This window comes from Arvicanthis niloticus, chromosome 16 (genome assembly GCF_011762505.2).
Source record: "Arvicanthis niloticus isolate mArvNil1 chromosome 16, mArvNil1.pat.X, whole genome shotgun sequence".
Classification (NCBI taxonomy): Eukaryota; Metazoa; Chordata; class Mammalia; order Rodentia; family Muridae; genus Arvicanthis; species Arvicanthis niloticus.
In genome coordinates this window covers 5,499,843-5,512,876 of record NC_047673.1, presented here as the reverse complement: position 1 = coordinate 5,512,876, position 13,034 = coordinate 5,499,843, and the positions used below count along the sequence as shown (strand labels likewise).

Below are 13,034 nucleotides of genomic sequence, written 5' to 3'. Positions count from 1 at the left end.
GCTCTACTTTGGGAAGGCTGAGACTGGTGACCCACATGCTTTGAATGGATTTTTCTATTTTTGCTACTGCCTGTGCTGTCACCAATGCATTCTGGCATTTTCTACTCTTTTTACATTGCGTACAGCCTGGATGGAGACAAAAACATTACATCCTGGGCCAAGACAGTTAGAAATCAGGGCACCAGAGCCTCTGAGCGGAGCAGACAACCTGCCTAAGTGGTGTGGAGCCTCTGCCAGCCGTGGAGTCTGTCATCTGTCACCGGAGGGGCTCATTGGCTGTAAGACAGCATTTTGGAGATTTATCGAAATTACAGTCATTTTCAAAAACAATAACAACAGCAACAACAACAAAAAATCAACCTGCCTCTTATCCCAAAACACCAGCTACGTAGGACAGACCCACCCACAAGCACATAGGAGGTCTTTGCTGCCATTTATTTATTTTGTATCAAATGCATATTATTATAGAAAAAACAAGCAGCTTCAAAATAAGTATATTGTGCGATGCCCCAGTGCAGTGGATTACCATAGATTATTATCCACACACACTGTCAGTGTTCTGAGACACCACCTAAAATCTACTCCACAAGTCTCAAGCTCAGAGCACTATGGTGTGACCTGTTTATTGTTTATTTATTTGTACTAGGAATTGAACCCAGGGCCTTGTAAATGTGAGGCAAGCACTCTTCCAGCAAGCCCCAGTCCTCTTGTTTGCTTTTTATTTTGAGGGTAGGTTTGTGGAGTGGGCCCATGTCAGGACACCTAGAGACCCACACACACAGAGTCATCTTAGTGTCTCCTGGGCTTTGCTGTGGTGCAGAAGCTATCTAAACACCGAGGGGTGAAGGAGATAAAAAACAAATCAGACCTAACTTAGATTTCTCTCTCTCTCTCTCTTTCTACACTTTCAATATCTTTCAATGTCTGGTCAAAAGTATGTGCCAACAATATGCTTGCCGAGGGAGTAGATAAAGGCACGCATCTTTGTGTGTCTGCATCTCCCTTCATCTTCCCTTCATCTTCCCTTCCCTTTCTTTCTCCTTTGTCTTATTTCAAGGTACCAGAACTCAGGTCAAACATTTGTAGAAGGGTTTCTTCTCGTCTTTACTTCTCTTAGAACCAGTTGTAAAGCCCTAATACACTCATAAATCTTAGAGTCTTCGTCTACCTGAATGTGCTTGCTGTTTAATGTCTGTGTTTACAGTTCAGGTGAAAGAGGAAGGGCTTGAGGGATGAGGAGGTCACGGCTCCCTTGGCAGGATCAGTCCTGGGGTTTAATGAGGGAGCAAGGAGGCGCCAACGGGCTCAAAGAATTAATCCAGACAAAGCCTGGGTTTCCACTCAGCAGCCTTGTGGACTGCGGGTACTACACAAAGCATCCCAGGACCAGAGTATGAATAGAGGACTTTCAGAGTGGAATGACTCTGGAAGCAAAGGCCGGAGCAATGCAACCTCAGGGGTGGCTCCAGTGTGGGCCAGTCAACCTCATTCTGTGCTTGCCTCCCACTGGCCTCAGGCAGTTGTGTGGCTTCTGAGCCCTCCCTTCCATCCCTCCCTCCATTCTCCTCCTCCTCTAGTGTGGGCATCCAACCGTGCATTGTGTGTATCAAGAGTTAGGACTTAGGTGAATATAATTCAGCTCATACAGATGCCACCGAAAGTGCCTTGCCACCTCACGGTCTGCCCTAGTGATGGGTCTTTGCCACTTATTCTTTGTGAGGAGTGGCTGAGGGCCCTGGGCTGAGCTCACTGCATAATCAGGGAGAACCCACAAACAGCATTCAAATTAAATATTTATCCTGATCTTTCACAGCCCTACTTACACAAGGGGCAGTTATTGTGATGCTAATTAGTTTCACCAGCATATTGTTCCTGGCAATAAAAGGTCTGTGCATAATTAGTTTGTATGAAAGAAACAACCCTGGTAAATATTAAATATTTAATAATGAATATTTAATAACTCAAAATAACTACCTATCACACTTGGCCAGAAAAATCTACAATCCCGGACTCTGAGAAAACCAGCTCCGTAATAAACAATTCACAAAACCAACATCTGCCCACTGCATTACTTTATCCAGGGAAAGCAGACATCTGGCCCTTTGGGGTTCAGCAGGCATGGATACCTGGGTGGCCTCTCCCACTCCCAGCCTAGTCACGTGTGCCACAAATGAGGAAGGATGCTGGAGCTCCCGGCAGACAGCAGGTGTAGGCAGACACCAGGTGTAGGGTCGTAGTACAAAGCTCCTTGGTCTCATTTTCACTCTAAGCCCCTTGGGAGTAGGAAATGTATCCTGCTAGAAGCCTAATATGTTACAATTTTGAGTAAATGCTTGTATCAGTCTGTTACAGAACCAGGTTTCTCTAACCAGGCTTCTCTGCCATCATTATTGGAGCATTAGTGAGTTACATTGCTGCTGTGACTGAATATCTGGTAACAACTTAAGGGGGCTGATGAATTTGTTTTGGCTCTGGGTTCTAGGGGATTAAGTCCACAGTGCTGAAGGCAGGACTGTGGTAGCTCTGTGCCAGCAGGAACAGGAGCAGTCCTTTACTCCTACCTCAGCAGACCAGAGAGCAGAAACAGATGGAGGGCAGCAGCTCCACAAACAGAATGTCTTTAAAGTTTCATCCATTCTGAGACCCTAACATGCAGGATGGTGGCGCCACAGTACAGCTTCTCTTTTTGGTTAGTTTCCTCCATAAAAATCCATCATGAGGGGGCTGGAGAGATGGCTCAGTGGTTAAGGACCACTTCTTCCAGAGGTCCTGAGTTCAATTCCCAGCAACCACGTGGTGGCTCACAACCATCTGTAATGAGATCCGATGCCCTCTTCTGGTGTGCATGAAGACAGTGACAGTGTACTTATATACATAAAATAAATCTTAAAAAAAAAAATCCATCACAGGCGAGTCAAGTAGCCTACGTGTTTCCTCATCAATAGAGTTGACAATCTAGAAGTCGTCACCATTATCATTATCACTACTACACTTAAACCTAAGCCTATGAACAGAGCCTGACAGATGGGACAAAGAGAGACTCAAGAGCAATGAAGGCTGTACAGCTGTGGAGAAAGAAGAGTGTAGTTGGAGACCCAGAGAGGCTTCATAAGCAGGAAGGGTTTCTGAGCAACACTGGCTGAGGGCACATTGAGAGAAGGGCCAACATCTCTGAACTGGTAGGAATGAGAGGTTCCTGCTGTGGTAAAGAGTGGGTGCAGGGAGCACTGCCGGGCTCCTTCCTGGCCAGCCACGTGTTCCATGAAGGAAAGGAAAGGTCAGGAAGCTCACTGTGGCCAGTACCCCATGCAGGTTTGCATGGAAAGAGTGAGTGTCCCAGGAGGGAGAAGAAAGAGAAGTCTCATGAGAGGGGTTGAGGAAAGTCACCATTTCAGAAGGTCGGAGCAGTGCTGTTGACAGGAGGTGAGCTATACTCCAGGGAAGTGTGCAGAAATGAGCTTCAACAGTTTATTAACACCTAAAGCAGATGCCTGTTGAGTAAGCCAGAGATGGGGAGATGGTGCTGCTCCAGATGCATGACCACAGCCATCGGGGCAGCCGATAGGGTGGCCAGACCTGTATGCGGGAATCCTAGCTCATTTTTTCTGCGTTCTGTTCTCTGGAGCTTTTCCCCACACTACCTCCCACCACTAGGAATCACATCACCAGAACCTGAGTTCAGCCTCTGGGTGGAAACTAAGAGGCACAACGGCTTTGTTTTTTCAGGGATGTTGAGCGTAAAGCCTGAGACCTGGCATGCTCTATGAGCAGGTGGAGTCATTTCAGGACAGTTAAAGCCGTAACCCCTGTGTCTCAGAATACTGCCACACTTGGAAATCCAGATGATGCAGGTGTTACTAGTAAAGCTAAGATGCAGGTATGCTAAAGACGGTTGGGCCCCAATCCTATCTGCATCCTTGTAAGAAGAGAGCTGCGTGAAGACCGACCCTGGGAGAAGCCACATGGCAGGAACAGAGTAAAAGCATGAGGTTAGATGCCAAGAGGATTTTATGGTTTCTAGGAAGCCGGCAGAGGCTTGGAGACTTACCCTGCTGTTTGGTGGTAGTCTTTCCTGCTAACCTGTCTCCACACTCTGGTCCCCAGCATTGTGTCAGAGTCAGTTTCTGCTGCTTGAAGCGACTTAACCTGATAATACTTGGTTACAGATCCCCAGGAGAACAGAGTGATACAAATCTTATGCTCTAAGTCTCGAATCTCAAAAATAAATGAACAAAGACTATCTTATTTGAAACTGTTACGAATATCGGAGCTAGACACTCCCCCCCCCCCCGTAAGTGGCCATGACTCGGTTCATTTTTTATACCTCAGTTGCTACGAGATGGTTCTCACCAGTTTCATCCTCACTCACTGGACCTTTTCTCCTCTTTAGGCACGAAGCACGGCCTTGCTAGATCTCCCCCCTCAGACGGCGACAGCAGCTCGTACATATTCCATTCTTGTTTTAAGTGATCTCTGCTCTACTTTCGGCATAGATTTGAGGCAGCTTCTCATCAAAACATGGATGCAAGTTTTATGCATGCCAAAGACGCTGACAGTTGGAAGACACGCCCGTAAAGCATGTGATAATATACAGTTCTGCGGCCGTGTGTGCCGGAAGGGCAGTAAATTTTTGTGACTTCTAGATGAAGATGTATCTTTCTAATACCAGCTGACAGGTTATTCTGTTTATTTATTTCGCCAATTTTGTTCTTTTGTTTTCCTGGTGCTTTCTCGGACTGACAGACCGATCACGGTCTGATATGAACTGTGAATCTTCCACTCTCCCACGTGGGACTTACAGAGCAATGGATGGAAGGGGGGGCGGGCAGCAGCTGGGGCCTCTCCGTTGTCTCTACCTTTGGGCACCACTCTGGTTGATTGGCTGCAGGTCACGCATCAGTTTCCCCTCAGAATGCAGGGAGCATGCTCAGATGTGTGAAGGTCTGTCTCCAGCACTCCCTCTGTAAAGCAATCTGACAACTGAAAGTCAGTCAAGGCAGCAAAGGCGTGTTCCTTTGTGACCCTTTCTCACTGGATCCTTCAAGGCCATGTTCTGGGCAGTGGTCGGTGGTCATCTTGCTGCCATTTGCTTTACTGCTCGGTGATAAGATCACATGCCACCCTAAGTTAGTCCTTGGCAAATTGTTTTCATCCTCGTGATTCTGGGATCCCTTTAGTGTTTTCCTAGGAGTTTCTGTGAGACCACTGACGTTCTTTGGGTCACACAGCTATGGACAAGCTGGTCCCAAGGACACTGCTCTTCCCACTCTGTCCTTTTGGCTGCCAGTCACTATGGGTGGCTGTTCTTAACTTCCGAGGACTGATTCTAAACACAGTATATACTAAGTTTCTGCTCTGCTAGTTGGGGCCCCAGAGTGTTCAGGGAAGCCAGCGGCCTCTCACACACTGACTGCTCATTCCATGTATGCAGAGTCCTACTGGTGTGAACTTTTCCTCAGGACTTAAACATTCCCTCCTGAAGGGGGAGGAAGGTTCCAAATCCCATGAAGTGCACAGGGTCGTATAAGACTCATGAAGGCCCTGGGTGAGATTGTGTAAGTACTATACCACTGAGGAGATTCGTCAGTGGTGGGGCTGCCTGCAAGCTGTGCAGGAATCTCAAGCTGAGTAGCTTTCTTGAGTTGTCTGTGTTGGGGTGGAATTTCTGGTAATGTAGCTACTTGACTCACACAGGTTCCTGTAAGTGACCCCAATAAACTCACTGACCCATCAGGATGGAATCTTTGGTCTGATGTTTCCCCTCTCTAGAGTAAACAGACTTCTCAGGAAAGGTATCCCCGTCCTCCCCTGTGGAAAACACTGCTGTAACCACCATGTTTCCACCAGCAGAGTCCCCAGAGATATTGTTCATGGTTTCAGATTAAGGAAGGATAACAGTGCTGGTAACAGAGCACTTGGCTCCACAAAGGGAGAAAGCCGTGGGAAAGAAGCTGGGGAACGCAGCCTTAGCGCCATCTTCCTTGAAACTCCTGTGCCGTTGAGTGAATTGGCTGAGGCAGTGAATGCACAGGCTGAGAAGCAAGAGAAGAAAGATGAGGCAGAGGTCCAAGTAAATTAGTTTGTGCAGCCATGAAGCCTGCAGGAGCAGAAGTAAGGGATGCTGAAGACAGGGACACTGGGAGAAGTTGGACTGTATGCAGCTGTCAGTAATAAGTCTCAGTGGACCTGGAATGTCATCTCGCTGGGATCACCTGGGAAACTGACTGCCTTTCTTACAACCAAAACAGTCCTGCTGGCCCTCTGCCCTACACCTTTGGCGTTCTGGACTGGTGCTGTTCTCACTTGTGGCCAAGTGTAACTCATGATCAATAAATCCTGCTCTCAACTGAAGAATCAAAAAAGAAGAAGATGGAGGAGAAGAAGAAGAAGAAGAAGAAGAAGAAGAAGAAGAAGAAGAAGAAGAAGAAGAAGAGGAGGAGGAGGAGGAAGAAGGGGAAGAAGAGAAGGAGGAGGAGGAGGAGGAGGAGGAGGAAGGGAGGAGGAGATGGAAGAGGAGGAAGAGGAAGAAGAAGAGGAGGAGGAGGAGGAAAGGGAGGAGGAGGTGGAAGAGGAAGATGAGGAAGAAGAGGAGGAGGAAGAAGAGGAGGAGGAGGAAGAGGGGGAGGAGGAGGAAGAACAGCAGAAGCACTGGGGATCAAAGAGAAGATACCCAGCCCTAAGAGATGGTGTGTGGGGAGGGGGCATCAAGATTTGGACTTAATTGGTCCCTGGACTTTCTTCCAAATCACCTGATGCTATAGCTGTTGACTGTCAGTTAACTCCACCAAACAGCTGAGACCCTGGGATAAGAAAGGGAAGAAGAGAGCCCAAGGCTAGAATGCTTGAGAGTAGCCTTCATTTCGGCACCACAGATCTGTGTCCACACTCAGGGGCCAGCATGCTCCTGTAGGACCAGTCCTGTCCTCTCTAATCTGTGTGAAATATTAACCTAATAATCTGGCTGGAAAGAGGAGTCCAAGGCCAAATAAGCAAAAGAATTAAATCTGTGAACAGGGACAAGGCCATGGGAGAATTAGGCCTCCTAAGTACCTCACAGTATAGGGCATATTTTATAGTTGGTGACTCTGTTCAATTCCATATGTCACTCAGGATATTGAAATTGTTGCTTCTTCTGTGAGTACACCTATATGTCACTTGGACAGAGGGTTGTTGCAGAGTGACTGAGATGACTGAATTAACTCTCTTATTTCCCTGTGCACACTTAACTAGCCCATTGCAATCTGGTAAAGAGCAGGCACTAGGCAGGTGGAGATGTGAAGTTACTGTTCACACTCTCATCTGCTGGGAATGTCTAGAGTTCTTTCTCACAGTAGGTGAGAAAGGTTAGTTCCCATAAATACATGGGAAGGTTTGAGTGAGCCAGGTTGTTCCAGTCACGCGCACACACACACACACACACACACACACACACACACACACAAAACAGGGTGTAATGCCCCTAAGGAGAGTGTTGAGTTTGGGGGTGAGTGAGTGAGCGGCTTGCTGAAGTATTGTGAGTGACTTGTGGTGGGACAGTCTGCAGCGAAAAGTGAGTTGAAGAGCCAGCAGCCTCTTACGATGATGAAGAATCACGGGCGTAGAGATGTAAAATAGATTCTGGAAGCGATTGAGTGGCTCTCCTCCGTTTCCTTGCTGCCTCTATATCACCTGCTGATCCCACACTTCCTTATTTATCTCCCTCGGAGTGGACAGAGACACCAGGAAGCATGGCAGCGGTACAGATAAATTAACTAGCCACCCATTGCCAGCTCAGGAGAAACTCATATTTCATGGTTCTAATGTAATCAGAGGCTACAAAATTTAATCAAGGGCTTCAGTATTTCATGCCCATGAGAGAATTACTTTGAAATATTTTCTTTTCCCCTCCCCCCATTTCTTTTCTTTAAGCACAAGAAGAGACCAGAACTGATGCTGGATTTTTAATCAGTATCATTGAAATTTTCAGATCCCAGATAGGTTTTATATTGGAGGCCTAAATATTTTTTTCTTCAAAGTGAAGATAAAGAACCAAGCTGTAGATGGGTAGGGTAGACCCTCTGTTTCTGTAGACAGTGAGGGGTGATGGGGTGCAGGGGTGAGAGGGGATAGGGTACTGAAATGTATAGTGCCCATTGAAGGAGAAAAAAAACTCCTAATTGTTGTTCTTTAAAAAGAACACCGCAGATTGTTTTTTGAATGGTATATATGAAATTGAGAGTCTAGGATAGACAAGAGCTCACTAGAGGATAAGGCACTCCATCTCTGAAATCCTGTTAACTTTGTAGTAGATGCTTCTATGAGATCCCTTCTCTTTCCTACAGGTGCTTGTTTCTGTGAGACAAGATGCAGAAAGGGGATTCGTAATCAGAATTTGGGAAAGTGCTACCTAGGATGCATTTTGTGTCTTTTGGAAAACTAAAGGTGGGTACCTCTTATGTTAAAGGATACCAACAATTGAATCAGAACATCAAAGGAATGCCTCTGCCCTGACTTGTCTAAGGCCCTGGAGAATGTAGAGCAGGCAGGTGAGACCCAGTGCGCCCTGCCAGGCTGGAAGACCTCCTGGGGACAAAACACACTGAAGAAAATGGAAAGAGGGTGTACTGAAGATGAGTCCACAAAGAGTCCCTTGTCACCAGGGATTTGTCCTGTAGAGAGCTTAGCTTCTTCCCTATCTTCGGAGCTGCATACCTCTGCAATGCAGTCTCAGCAGGCTTTCGTTCACCATGACAGATATTCCTATAGCACAGGAGGTTAGGGTCCCAGGATGCTGCTCCAGATGACTAAGACAGGTATCTGAGCAAGTGGAGTGGCTTGCCCTAAGCAGACAGTATTGGCAACTTGTCTAAATCAAAACAAACTGTAGGTGACTCAGTGATGTTAAAAGTTCCAAAGACCCAGAGAGACAACAGAAGATAGGTAAGGACTTGGGATATAGAATCCTGGCTCACAGATGCTCTCCAGGGGACAAACCAGTACATTCAATCTGTCTTACCCACTCTCGTACACACATGTAGGTGCACAAGCACACGGCTGCACAACTACACACTTAGCTACAGAAAAACACAAACATCCACATTCATACATAAATATGCACAACTTTACTTCAGACAAATGCACACAAGCTATCACATACTGTCAAACCCACATTCCAGGTGGCCATGCACTTGTAAGAAAGAAAGCTTTTTGGAGTAGCTAAGGAGAGGTCTTGCATGGGGCTGCTGTTGTTGTAACGTAGAAAGCTAGGGAGCCTCACACCTTTATGCTGTCACGAGGCTTCTGAAGCACTCATGAGGGACGCCATTGTTCCTGTGTGTTGAGGAAAAAAGTAAACTACAAAGACCAAGTACTTTTTCGCCCTCAGAAGGAACAAAAGCAATTTATTTACTATAATGCGCTTGCCTTCCCATCTCTGCTCCATATCTGTGTTGATTCATGAATGGTGATCTGTCTCTTCCTTAATAACAACTTTCTTCCAGAATGTTCTCACCTGTAAGCAGATGGTGTCTTTTATTGTCCCTACCTCAACATGTAGTGTGGATGGATTTCTCAATATAAACTAGTCAGTCTCATTTAAAAAAAAAATAATGATGATGATACCAAGACATAGTAGCCAGTGTCTGCTGTAAAGCAAGACACTATACGGCTCAAAAGTTCCCCCTAGCTTTGGGTTTGCTTGTTTGTTGGGGAATGGGCATTAGCTCCAGCCTTCTGCTGATTCACTACAGGCTTCATGTGTCATCCATGAGCTTAAGAGGCTAGCTCCCCCTCTTAGGAGAGAGCTGTGTTTGCTATCTGGGGGATTTTCATAGCCAGAATAGATGGCCACCCAACTGCCTTTGACTTCTGTGTGTCCATGACTGTCAGTCTATTAGATATGTGTGTAGTAAGAAAATGTTTCAATAATTCCCCAATGGGATGATTTCCAAGGTGCTGTCCTGCTCTTAATGTTTTATAATCTCTTTCCCCATCAAGGGATTGTGAAGACATGTGAGTTACATCTTCCCAGCTTGCCCAAATCTCCCTTGAACAGCCCTACCTCAGAATTCAGTTGGCTCAGTTCACCCAGAGGGTTGTGGGTAGAAGAGATGCGGGAAAGATGGCTACTGATCCCAGGCTCAGAAGTTGCATTCTAACCATGCCTGCCTCCCTCTCAGGGCTTGATTTGATTCCACCCAGGGTTTAGTTTGATCCCAGGAGCAGGTCCGTAAGAGCAGAGGATAACCTTCTTTAAATAGCTCCTGATCTTTGTATCATTAATTTCCGGCCCCCAAACTGAAATGCCTTGTAATTACCCAGCTGTAGGAACCCATAAGACAGTGCTAAATTTCACTTAAGTACAACCTATCGCTAAAGCGGAAGCCAAAATATATAATTAGGTTGGCATTAACATTCTAGAGCTGTGCAAGTGATTTCGATGTCACAAAGGTTGTGGCGCTTGGGAAGGGCAGGGCTGGCTGGGTTAATGTAGCAGAAACCCTGCTGTAATAGTGACCCTAGCTCCAGTCATGGTGCCAGTGCACGAGTCCCCCACATGAGGCAGGGCTGCACTTGGCAGGGCCCAGACCACTGTGTCACAGTAAAAACTGGTGAATGGAGGTGAAGAACCATCAGATTCTGGAATTCCAAGCTCTGGCCCCAGCAAGAATCCATCACCTTGTCTATAAACACAGATGAACATTTCCCCGTTATTGCCAGGCATTGCCCCTGGATTGGGGTCCTGGTTTTTCCACCATGAATTCCAGAAGAATTTTCTAGTCAAGTAAACAGAGTGGTTATGCCGGCCGCCACCTGCCTGCAATAGCAATTAAAAGTCATAGAGAACTTGGGGACACTAAACATCTCTCCATTTGCACTCATCATTTAAAAACTCTGCAGTGTGAATTCGCCCAGTTTATAAGAAAATGAACATTTTTAGTTTAGAAGTTTGCTTAAAGCATAAGGAACGTTCTGAAGACACAAAATGGTGATACCAGCTGCCGGCAAGCTGACTACTTCAGCCCTTCTGACCTACAAAAGGGAGGGTATTAACCACAGTAGCAGGGAGAGTAAAAAAAATCTTAATCACAATTAATGAGATTCATTATAATATAGAGTCTCCCCCACAATGAATTTTAAATGTCCCTTGTCCATTTCTCTATCAACATGACACAAAAGGAAACATCTGCTCCGTGGTGGCCATGGGGCTGCATTCTGATTAGCTGATATGAGTAATCTATCCATTATCGAGCCTGTCATGTTGATGGACAAAGGATCAATTTCAGTCCCCTATCAATCTTCTACCCAAAGCTCAACGCTGGGGTGTATGTGTGGTGTGCTTTTAAAATCACATATTAAAATTAATGCCCAGAAATTCAACCCTGCCCACTTTGTTCTTTGCCTTTCTCCTTCTTATTTATACTGATAGACATCAACCTTGTTGTTTCTTATTTGATGGAATGAAATCCTAGGCTAGACCATTTTAGGAAAGAAATTGAGTTATTTGTGAACAACATAAGGTTTAATAAATCCTTCCTGGAAGTTTCTGCCTGAGGCAGCACACTGCTAGAAACAGAAAGCAAGTGGCTGGCCTATGGAGTTTCAGTGTTCTGGTAGACACGTTTAAAACAAGAAAAGGAAACATATAAAAATCAATACTAATAGTATTTTCTACTAAAGCCAATACTTTAAAACATTATTAAGTCAGATAATCAGCATAAATATTGTAAGTGGCCTGGTTTCCCTCCCTTTGTGTGTCTTTCTCTTTCTGCTGTCTCCTCTCTTCTACCCACAGCCCAAGAACCAGACAGACAGATGTCGCCCTGGCTTCCGCATCAGATGTGTTAGGCTGCAGGAAGCTCTCTTCTGCTACTCTCATTTGAGAAACTACAAAACGATGACCCAAGGTAAAACAAAACAAACCCCAGCTGCAGAGCTCTTCTCTGTGGATGTAGAAAATGCCTCAGCTGCAGCTCCGCTAGGGCCCTTGAAGCCTCGCTTTATTCTAAAGGTTGAATGATTTGTCATTAAAAAAAACCTATGAATTCCAGAAGAACTTATGCCAACACATTGCACTTTTCTGGTTAAAATGACTTGAGCTTTATAGAAATATCTGCCCAACAGATTCTGTTGATAGAAATCAACCAAAATCTGCTCCATGTAGAGGGAATATCCACTCTTCACTTCCGATTTGCTTGTTGACACTGAAGAACAGGGAAAGACAGGAAGCTTTCTCCACACTCTCTTTAATTAGACAATCATCTAGAAACATACTCATTTTTTTTTTAATTCAATGATGTCACTAGATCAGGAAAAGCAGAGTTTTTGAACTCATGTTTCCACTTTACTCTCGGATAGGTTTTAGCATTCCTAGGAAGACTGCAAAGGTTACTCTAGATTACCTGACACTTAAGCCACATCTATTTCTTGTCAGTGACTGCCAACTATTTACAAAACCAAAGGGATAGGAGTCTTTGAGCAGTTTATAAAAAGAGTTTGGTTTTGCAAACGCTGCATGGGGAAGTGTGGGTCAAGAGGGGTCGAATCTAAATCGGTGACCACAAACCTCTGGGTGTAAGGGGTATGGAGAGCTTTACTTACTAGAGAATGGCAGTGCCCTGTCAGTACTAGACAATCCTCAGATAGAAACCAGCTTTGCCTGCAAAGCCATTGGGGTGCAGGGTGCGGGGTGCGGGGTGCGGGGTGCGGGGTGCGGGGTGCGGGGTGCGGGGTGCGGGTGGGGGCTGTTGGAAGAGATATAAGTGAATTGTGGGCAATATTTGGCAACCTTAAGAGGGAGAAAGCATCGTAAAAGAAATGAGACAAATACAGCTGAAAGCAGACGAAGGTGAAGAACAACTGGCCATAGTTCTGATAAGAAGACAAACCTTGAAAATCAGTGGTGTTTGGCTTTGTAAGATGCAGGTTCCTAGAGACTGAAGGAAAGTTCATCCAGAGACCCCACCTGGGGATCCATTCCATATACAGTCACCAAACCCAGACACTATTGCGGATGCCAAGAAGTGCCTGCTGACAGGAGCTTGATATAGCTGTCT

The 13,034-nt window shown here is 45.7% G+C and overlaps 1 long non-coding RNA gene across 1 annotated transcript in view; it reads left to right on the top strand.

Moving 5' to 3' along the window:
* Window positions 1–12,645, top strand: part of LOC143434636 (uncharacterized) — a 32,380-nt gene extending 19,735 nt beyond the window's left edge. The window contains exons 2-3 of the long non-coding RNA XR_013104254.1: window positions 4,391–5,555; window positions 8,322–12,645. This is a non-coding gene — a long non-coding RNA (uncharacterized LOC143434636). The remainder of the gene's footprint in view (window positions 1–4,390; window positions 5,556–8,321) is intronic.
* Window positions 12,646–13,034: the final 389 nt, after the last annotated feature.